This window comes from Thermobia domestica, chromosome 2, assembly GCF_964235325.1.
Source record: "Thermobia domestica chromosome 2, izTheDome1.hap1.1, whole genome shotgun sequence".
Lineage (NCBI taxonomy): Eukaryota > Metazoa > Arthropoda > Insecta > Zygentoma > Lepismatidae > Thermobia > Thermobia domestica.
In genome coordinates, this window is record NC_137455.1 from 369,077,404 (window position 1) to 369,094,268 (window position 16,865).

Here is a 16,865-nt window from a genome sequence, read left to right on the forward strand (position 1 = left end):
CATGAAGTTAGCAGGTTAATAGTAACTATTAAAATTGAGACGTTATTTATGTAGCACTAACGATGGGGTTTGCGGCACTAACGAGCACTAACGAAGCACTAACGATGTGTGAAGTCGAAGTTCTGGCCTGCCATAGGTGGCCTGCTAACTTCATGGACATCATTAGACAAATTTTCTACACCAGAGAAGTATCATGCTTCATATGCTTCCAAACAAAGGAACTGCTATTTACTTTCATCATATTCTGTTCTTATTTTGTCCAGTACCATCTCTGCCAACACATCTATTATTTCGTTTTGCACTTTAGATGACATGTATTGAGTTCCTGAGGAATATGACGTATTATGAATTTCAGTTCCGAATCTTTTTTTACTATGTACTTGAACAGTGGTTCAATAGGATTTAATATTTGCAGATCTTTGGGCCTGCATCCTTGATCAACACGAAATGGTAACTCATTTACTGCAAGGAACTGGACTCCTCATCTACTGTATTCTTCACCACTGGACTCCTCAGCTACCTATTTCTTGCTATCTGTTCCTCACCTAGAATCATATTAACATCTTTCCCCTTGCGCAATCTTAATTTAGTTTCTCCCATACAGTTTTCAGAGAAAAGGTGCTTATCAAATCCTTTCCGCTGCTCCAATACTAACTTCCAATTGCAAAATTGTCACAATAAAAGTGTGATCCCGTAGATTGTTCCTTACAAACGCCTACAAGGATAGCAGAATGTTTGGTCCCTTAAAATGGGAATACGGGATACTACATCCAAGGTTGTTGTGATAGCACTGACTTCGGAAACTACGTTCTCTTCCACCGAACTTTGTTTTGAGGTACACTCACCTAGATTAAGCTGAGCAGGCATGTCGTTCCCAAGATCCGTCACTTGTGCAATGGAATTCGAGGCTGTGGCTTTAAAATTTGACAAATTGCTCTCAATATTGTGTACTAAAATTTCAATATCAGGTATTTCACTGTGACTGTTTATGTTAATCACTTATAGATCACTCAGTGATGCCAACATGAAACGTTAAAAAATCCCATTTCGACAAGCAGAAATTCCCATTTGGCTCTTGAATTTCCCCCGCTAAGCTAATAACGAAATTTTGTAAACTTTCTAGAAAACATGAACAGTGAAATTAGTGTATTTCAGTCATTTATTTTCAATATATGAGTGAATTATTCAAAGATTCCGATTGTGTATATTTATCAAATAGTTTATGAACAAGTATTTACTTAATTGAAAATGCTGATGAAAGTAAATACGTTTTGTCGTGAGTTTAGTATTTCTATCATACTTTTGTGTCATAATCTGCTGAACGTTAAAACAAAATAGATTTACTTCATTCTTCAGTAATTTCGTATGGACCAATTTGGAAGCTGAATGTTTCTCGTTCCATTTTCTTTCATTAGTCCTATTCTTTCTCTCAATTTTCTTTTCCAAAATACACCAGAGTTCTTTGCATCATGTATTTTTAAGATTCCCAAGTCACTGCTTAAATCATTTCAACATTAATATGTATTTTATAGCAAGAAAATTTTACAATTAGCATCAATTTCAAGTTTATGGAAGACTCGTTTGTGTACTCATCGTAAATAATCAATTTTGTTGACATCATTGGAATAGATATATGAAGAATCCCGTAAATCGTAACAACTTTTATGAAAATTCCCTTTATCCCATTTCGAGAAATCATTGTCAAAAAATCCCACAATAAGGCGATTTTCCCCATGTATTAGGATAACTGAGATTACTTATTTCAGCATTGGTTCTCTTAGCCGGTGAATAACATCCTTATGTTAAAATACAGGGTGTCCAATATACAATGCAACCCGGAGTTGGGGATAATAGAACTTTAAACCTGAAGTGATAATCGTTATACCAAAATGAAGCCTTGTTCATGCATATATTTTTAAACTAGGAAGCAACGAGTGAAGTACACTAGGAACCACACAGTGTTGCCAGATATAACCGAAGGTGTAAATCAATTTTTTTGCAAAACATTTAAATTGGCTTATAACTCATACGTATGGATGTTCTGTCGTTAATTTTTAGTTTGTTTAGTGGGAGTGGCTGGGAAACTATGGAGCAGAAAAAAGAATTTTTCATTTCAACCGATAACTAATCGAATGAAACCTCTGTAAGGGGGAACTAGGGAAATCGTAGTTTTCATAAATTAACGCTCCAATTGGCAACTTTGCTGAAGTTTCAGTGCATCAAAAGGTGTGTTAAGGATCTGTCTACATTAAATTCCAAAAAACAATGAAAAACTTTAAAATTATCATGATAAAACGTTTACTTACATGCACCTGGCAACACTGCGACTATCACAAATGAGTTACCAGTTCTACAGCGGATGCTGGGAGTGTCCCCTGTTTTGATTCAAACGCTGGTTCACACGTTTCACCAGGTTGTAGTAATTTTACGAAGATTAGAAATGTTAATGTGCTCAATGGCACTGCGAATGTTCGTTTCCAGATCTTGAATAGTTCGAGAATTGTTCTTGTATACCTCTAGCCTTATAGAAATGAATAGCAGTGTTGTCGGGTGCATGTAAGTAAAACTTTTATCATGATAATTTCAAAGTTTGTTCTTCATTGTATTCAGGAATCACATAACCTACACAGATCCTTTACACACCTTTTGGTGCACTGAAACATCAGCAGGGTTGCCAATTCAGAGTGTTAATTTATGAAAATTACGATTTCCCTAGTTCCCTCTTACAGAGGCCTCATCCGATTTGTTATCGGTGGAAATGAAAAATTCTTTCTTCTGCTCCATAGTTTCCAAGTTATTTCAGCTAAACAAACTGAAAATTAGCGACAGAACATCCATACATATCAGTTATGAGTCAACATACTTGTTTTCCAAAAAAAAATTGATTTACACCTTCGGTTACATATGGCAACATCTTGTGGTTCCTAGTGTACTTCAATCGTTGCTTTCTAGTTTAAAAATATATGCATAAACAAGGCTTCAGATTCAAAACTTCTACTATCCCAATCTCCGGGTTGCATTGTACATTGAACACCTTGACTTGTCTCGATTTATTTTCTTTTCTTGCAATGATACACTTTAGATGGGTAATATAGACACCGAGATAACCTAAAATACCTTGAGAATTGGAAAGAATTATTCATTAACCCTTAATAGGGCGCATAAGGAAAAGTTACGTAATAGGGCGCGTGGCGTACAAAGTACCACATACACTCATTTGGTCCCTAAAGACATATTTACTGTAACTTTTCAGTCCTAAGTTGTTTTTTAAATTATTAATTTGTTAAAAAAATTCAAATTTGACAATTTTTTAAACAAAATTTATTTAAACTTATCATCTTAAGCAGTTACAGGTAAAAAAAACAACAACTGAAAGTTAGGAAAACTTGACTTTATTACAAGAAATGAATATAAAATGGAACGTTTGACCGACATTGTGGAACGAAAGTACTCAATTCCTAGACCATCGTTTGCCCATAGATCTTCCATACGTGTATGCGAGGACTGCAGCACACCGGCAAGAAATAACAAACCCATAACAGCATTCATTTCTAATCGGTCAGTCTCTTTAGCGTCCCTTTCAAGAGCATAATTTGCTTTATTTGTCCGTATCCAAACATTGGTGTACTCAACAATTGCGTCAATGAGCGAGTCAGGGAAAAGTAGTTTCCAAGTTTCGTATGGGGTTTTCATTGCCAAAGTTACACCTTTTGGTGTAGGAAGACGCACTCCTATTCTTTTCGCTCGAATAATATTTTGTCTTCGCACTCTTCCACGTAAATTAGCATCGTTCATGTGAGCATTCCATTCAGTTTCCTTGTCTTTTCCAATTAACACATTCCGGTTTACTGTCCCATCACTTTCATCTTCTATTGCAGTTTCTTCATTAGCAGACATTTCTGACGCCGTATCGTGACCACTGTGTTCCAATGCATCTTCGGACTGATCAGATCCTTCCCCTTTGATGACATCTTCTTGAGCAGGTTCATTACTTCTACTATCATCTTCGATATTTGCAAACAAATGTCTACACAAAGTCTCTATACCAGGTTCAGCATTTCTTTCTTCTTCTTGGATTTCTTTTTTAACGCTATCAAGTAAAAAAAGCAAACGATTTCTTTCTTCATTTTCCATTGCAGCCAAAATATCTTTACCACAAATTCCTACAAAGTAATAGGTCTATTTACAGATTCAAATTATAATATATTACAAACACACAACACACGGCGACATGAAACGCAAAACAAGACGATTTCATTAAAACTAGTACGTAAAATGTTTGTAAAAACAATGCCGGTGTAGGGCGCGCGGCGTACAAGTGTCCGCACAAAAACTCACACAATAGGGCGCGCGGCGTACAAAAGACAACACTTCTTCCTAAAACGCCTAACCTAGCCAGAGCTGAGCGTCAAACTGGTTCTCTCTCTAAGGGTCAGGTAGAGGGTAAGTGGGAGGTAGATAAGGGGGGGTGAGCGGCGGGGGTGCCGCATTGTGTCTCATACAATACTAAAAGTATTTGCTGCGGAACTTTGTACACCGTGCGCCCTATTACGGGTTAAGTAACATCAATTTGACGTTTGTCAAGTCAAAATCGCCACTTACTAATAATTAAATGAAAAATATACTAATCGTTAGTACTACGTTAGTACTGGTTAGTACTCCAAGCACAACGTTAGTACTCACACCCATATAAAGTTATTAACGAATTAAAGTGGCGATATTCACTTGACGTCAAGCCAGAATCGCCACTTTTGTAAATCTTCTCCAAATTATACAAAAGTAGTGTCAATCGTTAGTACTACGTTAGTACTGGTTAGTACTCCAAGCACAACGTTAGTACTCACACCCATATAAAGTTATTTAAAAAATTAAAATGGCGATATTCACTTGACGTCAAGCCAGAATCGCCACTTTTGCAAATCTTCTTCAAATTATACAAAAGTAGTGTCAATCGTTAGTACTACGTTAGTACTGGTTAGTACTCCAAGCACAACGTTAGTACTCACACCCATATAAAGTTATTAACGAATTAAAGTGGCGATATTCACTTGACGTCAAGCCAGAATCGCCACTTTTGTAAATCTTCTCCAAATTATACAAAAGTAGTGTCAATCGTTAGTACTACGTTAGTACTGGTTAGTACTCCAAGCACAACGTTAGTACTCACACCCATATAAAGTTATTAACGAATTAAAGTGGCGATATTCACTTGACGTCAAGCCAGAATCGCCACTTTTGTAAATCTTCTCCAAATTATACAAAAGTAGTGTCAATCGTTAGTACTACGTTAGTACTGGTTAGTACTCCAAGCACAACGTTAGTACTCACACCCATATAAAGTTATTAACGAATTAAAGTGGCGATATTCACTTGACGTCAAGCCAGAATCGCCACTTTTGTAAATCTTCTCCAAATTATACAAAAGTAGTGTCAATCGTTAGTACTACGTTAGTACTGGTTAGTACTCCAAGCACAACGTTAGTACTCACACCCATATAAAGTTATTTAAAAAATTAAAATGACGATATTCACTTGACGTCAAGCCAGAATCGCCACTTTTGTAAATCTTCTCCAAATTATACAAAAGTAGTGTCAATCGTTAGTACTACGTTAGTACTGGTTAGTACTCCAAGCACAACGTTAGTACTCACACCCATATAAAGTTATTAACGAATTAAAGTGGCGATATTCACTTGACGTCAAGCCAGAATCGCCACTTTTGTAAATCTTCTCCAAATTATACAAAAGTAGTGTCAATCGTTAGTACTACGTTAGTACTGGTTAGTACTCCAAGCACAACGTTAGTACTCACACCCATATAAAGTTATTAACGAATTAAAGTGGCGATATTCACTTGACGTCAAGCCAGAATCGCCACTTTTGTAAATCTTCTCCAAATTATACAAAAGTAGTGTCAATCGTTAGTACTACGTTAGTACTGGTTAGTACTCCAAGCACAACGTTAGTACTCACACCCATATAAAGTTATTTAAAAAATTAAAATGGCGATATTCACTTGACGTCAAGCCAGAATCGCCACTTTTGTAAATCTTCTCCAAATTATACAAAAGTAGTGTCAATCGTTAGTACTACGTTAGTACTGGTTAGTACTCCAAGCACAACGTTAGTACTCACACCCATATAAAGTTATTAACGAATTAAAGTGGCGATATTCACTTGACGTCAAGCCAGAATCGCCACTTTTGTAAATCTTCTCCAAATTATACAAAAGTAGTGTCAATCGTTAGTACTACGTTAGTACTGGTTAGTACTCCAAGCACAACGTTAGTACTCACACCCATATAAAGTTATTTAAAAAATTAAAATGGCGATATTCACTTGACGTCAAGCCAGAATCGCCACTTTTGTAAATCTTCTTCAAATTATACAAAAGTAGTGTCAATCGTTAGTACTACGTTAGTACTGGTTAATACTCCAAGCACAACGTTAGTACTCACACCCATATAAAGTTATTAACGAATGAAAGTGGCGATATTCACTTGACGTCAAGCCAGAATCGCCACTTTTGTAAATCTCCAAATTATACAAAAGTAGTGTCAATCGTTAGTACTACGTTAGTACTGGTTAATACTCCGAGCACAACGTTAGTACTCACACCCATATAAAGTTATTAACGAGTTAAAGTAGCGAAATTCACTTGACGTCTAGCCAGAATCGCCACTTTTCTAAATATTCTCCAAATTATACAAAAGTAGTGTCAATCGTTAGTACTGCGTTAATAGTGGTTAGTACTGCAAGCACAACGTTAGTACTTTCATCCATGTAAAGTTATTAACTAATAAAAGTAGTGATATTTAGTTGACGTCAAGGGAGAAACGCCATTTTTGTGAATATTTTCCAAATTATACAATAGTGCTGTCGATCGTTTGTGTTTCCTCAGTGCTTGTAAGTGCTACAAATACACAATTAGGGCTTTCACGTACTTTAAATTGTTCACGAATTAATGTGACGATATTTAAATAACAATGGCAGAGTCGGCACTGGGGACAGTTTCGTAGTGGGATATGGAGATGGTTTTTGGGATATGCTTTAGCTATGTTGGTATAATCTGGAAATTGTTAAACACTTTTAGTCGATAATTTAAAATGTATATTTATTTTTAAAAAATATTTATCTTTTTACATTCAATTTCTTTTGCCACTTAACCTTTTTGGTTTGTTTGATAATATTTATTTTCTATAATTTGATATTTTAAGTACATATTTCGTAATGTGATGTAAACTCATTTATAAACGCTATGCAACAATATATAGAATAACACTAACTCGTTCGATATTATTAAGGCATGTAGTATTGGCGAAAACTACCAAATAAGTGAGGACACACATGTGCAATTCACATTTATTTTCTTTCTTTTGGGGTGACTGAGGAAGATTCTTGTATTGGCTTTCAATATGAATGTCAACCATATTAATCAGTACTTGGTGTGGTGTAATTATCGATAATAAACTTCAATTTCATGGAAAATATAAAACATGAACTCGAAAATTTATGTAGAGCAAGAATGACTTATGAAAAAGAAATTTATCATATAAATGTAAATTTGTATCATTTTTCCTTGTTATTAAATAGTGTTGAATTTTGCTATCTTGAACTTTTCTAACTGAAGTGCGTAAATAATAGACTACTAGACACTGACAAATACTAATTCTTCTAACTAAATGTGGGTGATGAAAGAAAAACACATAATGAATTCAAGAATTTCCTCAAACTTCCAAAATATAATTATAGAAAATCAATAGCACAAATCATGAAGAGAATTATACAAAATTCTACAAACAGTTAAGTAGCTGCAAAATGTACACTCATGTCCAAAATTATCGTCGCATGTCTATAAATATGTTGTTTTAGGAATATAATTTGATAATGAATTCGCCCGGTATTTCTTATAATATTAGTACGTGTTTAATCGGCAAAGACATGTATGTGACAAATTTCACGTCAAGAGAGCAGTAAATAAAAATAAAACGAAAATAAACTTTCTTGTCCATTTAGCAATATTTTGTTTTACTCATTCTAATTTTCATATTTATAATTCTTTTCCTATGAAATTTACCACAAATATACATTTTCCGATTATACACATAGTATCAGTATTAAAAGTACCCTGCAAAATCATTATCAAATTATATTCTTACAAGAAGACAATTATAGATATGAATCAATCATTTTGGACATGAGTGTACATTTTAAATCTTTAACAGTTGAAGCAAACATTACCCTACCCCCATCAGATATACATATGTATTCGAAACACCTTGAAGCTCCGTACTTTCTTTGTACGAGATAACAAGTGTAATATTGAAAACATTGTTTGAATGAGTGGTAAACTTCTCATTGTATAGGTACAAAGTATTACATTTTTTTTAGATAATCAGTCGAACCTGGTAAAAAAAAAAAAGTTTCAAATAGGAGAAAATGCTAAGAATTTTACCATTTTTTAAAACATTGATTGACTGTTTTCATACTAATGATGTTACATCAGCTTACTTTATACATTTTCAACGATTTTTCATTTACAAACCTTCAGACTTTATGTTCTGTTGGCCTAATTTTATCCCCCCCCAATATAGATTATCTAATTCGCACGCTGTATATATATATATATATATATATATATATATATATATATATATATATATATAAGACGACGATTCAAGGGGAGGGTTATAGGGGCTATAGTTCCCTTGGGGCTTTACGTTTCGCTTAATAGCTCCTAGCTATGCAAATGACAAATCAAAGCAATGACACAGAGTTAATTTCCTTGTTAGGCGAAAGTTGAACTTTTTTTTTTAACTTGGTTTAGCTCACATACGTTGATAGTTCTGCATCTCATTAATAGTTAACCTTTCCTATTTTCGCGCTCTTTTTGAATAATACAGTATGTAGGGGAAAATTTTGACAAACCTAGCAAAAATTAGTATCTTAATGAAATTTGCAGGATAATTTCCTTTCATCAAGTATAGTAATATCCTAAAGTCCCCGAATATCCTTCTTGAGCTGCATCCAATTTGGCTTAAATTTCCAATTTGACCGCCACCGTCTGTAGAACAATCATGTTTTAATTTATTTCTTAACTTATGTTCAATTCTACAGTCTTGGAACTTACAACAAAGTATTTTGTAATTAAAATTTATTTTGTTTAATATATAGTTCATATTTGTAGGTCAGGTAGACAAAAAGTTACAAATGATAGAGAAGATTTGTATGATTTAATCTTGTATTTATTTCAAGCGTATTTTTCTGATTTCCTTATATTTTTATACATATAATATTGATATAAGGATAAAAATAAAGAAAATGTGTCAACATGCCATAATTACAAATTATATATACAAAATATGGGACATTATACGGAACATAACTTATCAAGCAAAATAGTCTGTAGGGAAAACGTTATTTAAGCAAAATTCAGCTTTTTATAAACGATAGAAATAATTTATATTATATAAAGCACACAAAAATTAACCCATACCTGGCACGGTGCACTGTTGGGACATAAACGATCCGGTTGAATCAGACCCACTGCTACTTCAGATGAAAAAAAAAAAAAAAAAAGTAGTTGAAACAACGAGTATTAAGGAGAGTGTTTATATTTTAGTAATTTAGGCTTCATATAATAATCTCTACTTCTTTCGGAACAGAAATGGTACCTATTACACTGAAAAACTAAAAAAGAAAACGAAAGGAAGAACTTCGAAAGATTCATAGAAATAACGCATAATTCGAGGATAGTTCAAGACTATAAGATAACGCCAACATGTCACTTCCATTCTGTTGTTTTCTGATTCCCAAAATATGATTTCGCTACAATTAATGCACATGTCTGAGTAAAACAATCTCGAAGATGAACAGTTGAACTAAGTACATGAGAGCTTTACATTTTCAATACACCAGCTTCAGAAAAGAGTTTGATGCTGGTATGTCCAAACAACTAATTGGGTAGCATTCTTCATTTTCCTTGGGGCCACGGTGGCTCAGTGGTAGAGCGTTCACCTCTGGTGCTTGGGGTCCTCGGTTCGATCCAAGCTTACGCCAAGTAAATTTTCTGGTAGACAAACACCGTGTGCGTGGGTTTTCTCGGAGTTCTCCCATTTCCTCACACTTTCTTCATTCCACCATTCCATCCACTTCTCATCACCGTCTCCTTTAGCCTAGCCGGCATAATCGTGGGACGTTAAACATCTCATTTCATTTTCTTCATTTTCCCCTCCGATCCTCAATAAATTGCTGGAATATCTTGCTCCAATCAAATTTGCTTATTATGTACACCTTCAATACGTGTCGTCTGCTCGCACTTGCTCTTATGGGTAAAACTGAAGGATAAGTGACTGGTGTGAAATAAGTCTTCTGTATGGGAAATATCGACAAAAAGCTAGTGCGTCACCACCATGCGATGCATAAATATATAATTGGAAATGTTATTTCCCTTTTACTAGTCATATTGGGTAAAGCTTAAGGCGGATATCTAAGCATTTTAAGATATGCATATACTTGATGGAAAGAAGCTGTCCTGCAAGTTTCATTAAGTTACTAATTTTTTCCGGATTCAGACCGCTACATACCGGTACTGGACTAAAAAATATATATTAATTTTTCAAATTTAGAAAATAAAAATTTTTGTGTCGTTTCTTGTCGGCACTACCAACATAATTTCACATTAGGCAAATCTGGAAAGTTGAATCTTGAATTCTAGAATCGCCTACACTTTCTCTTGAGTTAACATCTGTAAATTCCATTGCTTGAGGTTATTAGGCGAATCTTGAATAGGCGAAAGTTGAAGTCACCGCCTCCCTTGACGCTCAGGTATACACTAGATAAAACGGAGACTTTAATTCTACTTTCTTAACACTGGATAAAGCTATGGTTGAGCCCCGCCCTTGATCATATATATATATATATAAGTTTCCTCTTCTGGGGGGCAATCGCCCCCTCCCCCTGGATCCGCCACTGCGCGGCTATAGCCTATATATATATATATATATAGGTCCTCATTTAAGGGATGAATCGGTGCGCGTGCACTCCCCTTCGTTGCAAATATACACTATCTAAAGTGAGAAGTTAGTAGTGAAAATAGCAACGTTTTCCGAAAATGTCTGTGGCCTTAAAAGAAAGCGCAGTTTTGTAAAAGCAATAGTTTAAGTTAATTTGCTGAAGGTTGAAGGAAAAGGATTCGCCGAGAACAGACAGCATTTTATAACGACTCTATAGAAAAGCGTCGTCAACCTGGTTCGTCTTGTAATATATAAGTTACGAAGCGATAATTACTTTTCTTTATGCAAGAATCAACTCAGATATTCAAAGATCATTAGTCTCACCTTTATTGCTTGATATGTCTTAAATATTCCTTTTTAAAATCGTGAAATACATAAATTCACTTGACTAGGTCAACACATAACATGTACATAGCCACAACTATCCCATAATAATCTCTTACATATCTTAAAAACATTCTTCTTTTCTGTTAATTTAAAATGAACATTCTACTAAGTATATTACATATTTATGAGCACTTTTTGCCCACGGTACAGGTAAATATTATACAAACTAAAGTATTTCGTTATAATTTCCGGGGCATTTCCTCACTCATATCACAGATGCTTAAAGGCATTTTAAAAATTCATATTTAATTCAAATGCACTGCTAGTTATTGGTGCACCCCCCGTCAGAAGATTATGGATGGGGGCCTGTATATATATATATATGCGAGAGAGAGAGGGGGGAGAGAAGGCTATATACATCAGTAGTGGATTTTGTTTCGAGAGAGGCTTGAGGAACGGGTAAGAAAAACATTTGTGTTGTACGTGCAATGCGAAAAAAATATCATAAATTTATTTCGGAAGGGGTATGAGCCCGATAGCCACCACCTAAATACGCCACTGTACATTAGTCAATCGTTTCCATATTATCTAACACAGCAACGAAACAAATGTTGACTACACTGACCTAAGTCTCGTCTCGATTAATAGATGTCTATTTCGGTCTCGGTCTGGTATCTGTTATGTAAAAGTCCGTCTCGGTCTCGGTACCAAACCCTAATAATGATTTACCACCTATTAGCATCCTCCCACAAACTATTGTTTGCTGACAATCTAAAAATCTATCGCAGTATCTCCACGGAATTAGACGCTTTTTTTTTTTTTTTTTTTTTTTTTGCAAAGCGACATAAAATTCTATTTTCCAATGATGTGAGTCAAACAAGTTGTTAAATATTCAAAAATGCAATGTAGTATCATACACCAGGAAAATGAACTATGTACGCAATGTGTGCACTATTAACAAACACCAATTGAGATTATATAACCGATCTTGGAGTCACTCTACAGTCAAACCTATTATTCGATATTCATTTCAACAGAGTAAGGAGACTAATTTTTCCGAAAATCATCAGCGTTTTACTGACTCTAAAAATGACGTGTAAATAAGCTCAACAACAATTGATTTATGAGTGTGTTAACCCAGTATTTGAAAACTACGTAATTAATTAACATCCTTCGAGAAAATTACTTGAAAGAATTATGTAATAAAGAAAATGATAATCAATGAAATATTTTTTAATTTAACGTCGCACTCGTATACCGGCTAGGCTAAAGGAGACGGTTATAATTAGAAATGAAGGTAATGGTGAAATGTATCGTGGGAGGGAACGAAATAATCCCAAGAAAACCCACACGTACGGTGTTTATCCACCACAAAATCTACTTCACTAGATCTGGGATCGAACAAGTGAGCTAAAGTGCCAGTGGTGAACGCTCTACCACTGAGCCACCGCGGCCCCTTCTTTAATAAATAAATATCACAGAACGTCTCGTATAGTTTTGAATGTTGAAATTTCCTGATTTGAGGAGAGAACACTACCTGAATTTTTAGCTCCGTAATAATATTTATAATGAACACAAAACTTGATGCTTTTATGCGATTCTCAGGTGCACTTTTATCATAAAAGAGATCGATGTTATAGGTCCTATACCTAGTTTCGGTATCGGTTTTCGATTACGGACACTGACTGCAAGCACCCACCAAAGATAATAATACTAATATAATACTAATATAATAATAATAATAATTATTATTATTATTATTATTATTATTATTATTATTATTATTATTATTATTATTATTATTATTATTATTATTATTATTATTATTATTATGTTCACCATCTTTCTTCCTAGCACGATAAAGGACTAAATTAGACACCCTTGTGACACGAATGAGCTATTAAAAAAGTAGAACTATGATAAGTGATAGGGGTAAATAGTATTCTTCTCTCTCTTCTTTATGTATATCGTTTAGTGCTCTTAATATGTTTACTATTTTATTTTTGGATAGAAAGTACACCTCCGGAATATGTCATACGTATTCTCATGAGAATTTCGTGAAACCAGAATTGCTGAAAACTGAAGACCAGATGGTACAGGCTTGATCACATCTACGTGACATTATCGAAAGATTCGTTCTGCATAATGGTATGAAGCGGTAAACTTTGTGTACTGCAATTTTTGTCCTAATTTGTTCGTTGTTTTGTATTATATGTATAGGATCAGTATGATATTTATTTTTCTGATCATTGAAACAATAGAGTCGCCCGTGTGTGTGAATGTGGGTGTGCTAAAGCGCAAAAGTAACAGATTTGTTTAAGGAACATCAAATTCATGTCACGGTGCGAGTAAAATTGTACCAAAGCGAAATTACCTGCTGTCTTCTCACGGTCAGTTCGCAGCAGGAATCCGTGGTACTAGACCTTTTGTTTTATTGTGTTTTTGCCGACTTTTATCTCTTCCTTTCCAGTTTAGATGTATGCAAAGTTCATCAACCTTGAGATGAGTCAGTGAGAGAATTGTGCGTGAGGGAGCCTGATCAATAGGGAAAATGAATTAATTACAACGCATAATACAATATATGAGAATGTCAGAATTTCCTGTTTACAGCCGATTTGAAATAACAATTCCCGCCAACTGTCATCACTGCTCTTGAATCAGGAAACTCAGTAGATGTAAGTTGTTGGCGGGAGAAGGGTGGAAGAAGGATCTATCCATTCAATGTAATCTCTTGAAAATTACAGATGTTTATTCCTTTTTATGTGAACCGTATACATTGATGTCTATGCTGTCTATTCAAATTCATTTTCTACATTTGCACATTTGGTTGGTAGATTTATGGAACTATACATTCCTTTTTCCCCTTCTTTATAAAATATCTCTTTCGGAGAAGTTAAAGGAAATTTATGCCACCTGGCCGTGTGATTCAAGTAGTAAAATGCTCGATGCTAATCACTTTTGACCACACCCCACTACACTCAGTTTCTTTGCCGGTCAGTTTTTCCATATTTAAATCACCAAGCTGTGGGAAAGAGTTGTTTTCTTTCTTCTTTTATTTTGCTTCTTGAGGATGGAACAACATGAGTGTTTGGTGAATTCTCAATACATACCTATATCTATTTTTATTACATGAATGAGAGAAAAGATATATAAGCAATTCTGCACATTAAATAATAGTTTTGAATGAAACTTAATATTATTCTTCGTGCGTTATACTGTACTGACTGATAAAAAGGCCCGCAACCAGAGGTGGGCTAGGGGACCTGGTCCCCTAGACTTTTCATGGCTTCTCCAGACCTCAATACAAAAAACCCCAATTTAGATATTTGTAAGAGAATTTTTAATGACTTGGCACCCCCTAACATACTCATGGCCACCCCAAAGCTCTGTGGCTGGTTTCGGGCTTGCTGATAACTCTACCGTAAATTGAAATTATTATGAACGCATTTCATTCTACCATGGACGAATTTAGGGCAGAATGGCAAAAAATAAAGGCAGGAGGACGAAATTGCAGCGGACGAAATGGCAGGAGGACGAAATGGCAGCGGACAAAATGGCAGGAGGACGAAATGGCAGCGGACGAAATGGCAGAAGGACAGAATGGCAGGAAGTTAATTTGGCAAAAAATATAACACTTACGGCTCGTATTTTTAGGTTTTACCTATTGTGTTTGTTAGTAGGTAACGGTTCTCGATTTAGTCATTTCTACCTCAAATGTCCAAAGCATATAAATACAGCTAAATTGAACCAAGAGCGTAAAAGAGGGTAAATATCAGTTATCCATGTCTTAAATTTTTCTTAAATTTATTTCTTTTTAACCATCTTCCAATTGATATCTTCGTTTTATAACAATTCTAAGTAGTACAACCTTTATTTATGACGAAAGAATTTTCCCGTGGACTCCCTCTGAATTTCTCTCAGGGTCTAGCTATCATGTGACAAAGAATTAAATCTACTAACTGCTTTCACACACAGTATAATTTTGAAACTTGGGAGCCTAGTGGTATCTTTGTGTCTGTAGTATGTAATAATAATGATACGTTATTCTTTTGAACATCTTAATGGTATTTGTCGTTTGACTTCAGTAGACTGAGTTTAGCCTGCAAGTACAAGTTGCCTATAGTTAAAACATATCAGATGTGCGATCTTGTTTAATAAAACCTGCCCCTCCCCCTCCTCTATCTGAAAAGCCCTATATTGTTATTCACATATGAAATTCAAAGACAAAGGCAATCGTCTTTATCCAGTCATATTTTTATTTCAAGTGTAAGTCTTAAAATGTGCTACGTATGGTTGCAGAGGCTGGGTGTTTTTTTTTTTGTTTTGTTTTGTTAATACTGAACTTCGGTGCCTAATATTGGAACTAATTTTCTTCATGAATTGATGTAAGAAGCGGCCGCGTGATTTTCGACCAATTATTTCATCACTAGTATCTATGAGCAATGAGAACAACAGTGGAAGACAAACTTCGTTCTTCTCAAACTTGATACTTTGAAAAACTTATGAAAGTAGTTTCGTTATCCAAATACATATTCAATCAAATCAGTTTCAGAAGTAGCATTAATCTTATAATAACGTAATGGCTGTAAGAGTTACCCTGAAAATGTATTTTGTATGTTTTCTTTTTTTCGTAATTCAGAGATTTTTTCCTGAATTTCACTGGAGTTATGAGGAACCTTAAATTATCAGGCATTCCACTTTAATCGCTCCCCTTTCACCCCCAATGCGATATTGGGTATATTTACAGCTTAGTGCAGCTTAAAGGAACCATGATCGTGCATATTTGATTTCTAACTTACTTGCTTATAGCGTTGCCCTCAAGACGAGATAAGAATTCAGGTTTTCTCGTCTCGTGTCGTAAATGTTTGTGAAAGTCCTGTCTGGAATCAAAATTTTCTTGTCTCGTTTTGTAAATTTATGTACAAAATGTGTACTGATTTCCGTCTTAGATTCATGTAGAATTTATCAGAATTCTTCAAGGTTACGACGAGTCCAAGAAAGATTGATATAATGACACTTAAATCATATTTATTAATGAAGTAAATTGTGGAATGACTTGCGTATATTTAAACGTTGCTAAATGCTCTTTCTTGTGTTCATACTATTACCTTATCAAATTGCATATGACATGTATACAGCTAATCATATGACATATATACAATTAATCATAAGGCATATATACAATTAATCATATGACATATATACAATTAATCATATCCTATATTTTGAAAACGGGAGATCCTATGTCTACCGAAAGGTCTAGTGTTTCTTGTGAGTACTCCACAATTTGTTTCCTCCAAAGATTTTTGCCCCGAGCTTCCCTTGAATTTGTCCCTATGCATATTTTATAGACTTAAAAATACTAGAGACAGTCACCAGAAAATAATGAGTACACATCCTACATATCCTCTCGTCAAAAACTTCGGAACGAGTCGAATCGACCAATTTTAATTCGTTTTCTTTGCCACAGAAAGTATCTGATCCTTTGTACAATACCGAAGTTAGTTTATTCGCAAGTTAATA